Raw genomic sequence first — 1,800 nt, 5'->3', positions numbered from 1 at the left:
AGCTGGGAAGGAGAGTTGGCGCCTCCTCCTCCTTTTAAAAAATCCTGTCTTCACTTCTTTCTCCAGCCCACAGACTGACCCCACCTTGCTCCTCTGGCTTTATTATCTGCTTCCAGTTTTCCTGGGTGCCCTCCCACCTCACCGGTGACACTACTCTGTAGAGGCTGGGTCCTAAACAGCCATCTCTGCTGTGCCTGCCTGGATTAATGTCATTAAATATCAAAGAGGGGAGAAAATGGGGCTCTGGCTCGTATAAGTGCTCTGGCCACTGAGACCAGCTGGTGGTTGTGGGGCTTGGGGAGGGACATCTGAGACCTGCCACCTAGTAGTGCTTTATTTAGACTTATTATAAGGAACCTGGCCAATCACAAGGCACTGGCAGCCCATTTAAAACCCCATCTTCCCTTTGCTGGTTTCTTATTATTTATCTTTTTTTTTTTTTTTTTTCCAATTGCGGAGGATCTTCCAAGAAAGGAAGTCTCGCTCACCCTGAAGGATTCTGCTGGTATCTGCTCTCTGCTTCCCTAGTCCGCTCGGCCTCCAAACAGCTTCTCTGGGCTTGGCATGTGTCAGCCTTGGTCTGCCTTCCTGCTGAGGCAGAATTTGGCATCCCCAGCTGTCCCTCGCCTCTCTGCACTGTTTGTCCCCAGGGCCTCTCTCTGGCGGGTTGAGCTGGCAGCCTGCTCACCACTCAGTGTTGTCATGGAGAGGGTTTTAGAAATGTACTGCTGGATGGCGGTCATCTTTCTGCCACCTGGAAACAAGGGAGTTTATAGAAAAGACACAGTGGAGGAAAAGAAAAGGCCCTCCGAGGGCAGGGCTGGTGCCAGGGAAGCCGGCTGCAGTACAGGCATGGGAAGCCTCACTGCTCGGTGCTACTTGGCATTCTGGGCAGGCAGCCATAGGCCAATCACTTCGTCTGGGAGTTTGTGTGGGACAGAAGGCCACAGCCTCTGCAGAAGAGCCTGCGGATTCTAAGGAAAGCAGCCCTGTGCAGCCCGGTCTGTAGGAGGAGCCTGAGTGGACTCTCAGCCACCCAGATGTGTGGATACAAATTTATGCTTCTTGCAGGCGGAGACACTGTCCTTGGCCCAGGCACACCAGCAGGCTGCTCTTGACCTGTCTGTGCCGGATCCCCTTGGGACCTGACTGTCCCAGCCATCTGGGCAACCCACCCCCAACTGCTAGTTCTGCAAGGTCTTCAGAAAGCCCATTTGAGGCAACTGCCACCTACTGACTGCTGCTTGGTGGGTCAAACACTTGAATATGACAACTTGATATTGTTCAAGGTGACTGAAAGCTTCAGGGCCACTTGGCACCTTGCATCACGATCAGATGACAGAAGGCTAAAGAAAATAAAGCAGTAGGTTTTCTCTTGCCCTCTGAATATACTCTGTTGCCCTCTAAATTATTCCAAATTCTGGTACTGTGTGTACTTGTCGGGGCATCCACTTCTAAATGATGCACCTCCACCAACTATGTCCCCAAAGTTACACCACATACCGCCTTTCTCTTGGGAAGATTTTCACATTTTTTTTCCTGCTACTTGAGATAGAGATTGAGTTTATTCTTACACAGAGCAGGAGCATCTTAAAAGCATCTTCCTATAAATTCCAAAGCTTTGTTAATTGGCTTGATAATAAGCACAAGAAACTATAGATTTTTCCTATTAGTTGTATATTCTTTTTTTATGTGTTTAGCACAGGGTCTACAGGGTCTTGTTACACAGATTGGACTCATAGTGATCCTACTGTTTTCAGCCTCCCAAGTACTGGATTAACAGGCCCGTGCCACCACGCC

The sequence above is a fragment of the Octodon degus genome, unplaced genomic scaffold (assembly GCF_000260255.1).
Source record: "Octodon degus isolate 3935 unplaced genomic scaffold, OctDeg1.0 scaffold00007, whole genome shotgun sequence".
Taxonomy (NCBI): domain Eukaryota; kingdom Metazoa; phylum Chordata; class Mammalia; order Rodentia; family Octodontidae; genus Octodon; species Octodon degus.
This window is presented reverse-complemented; position numbering follows the sequence as displayed.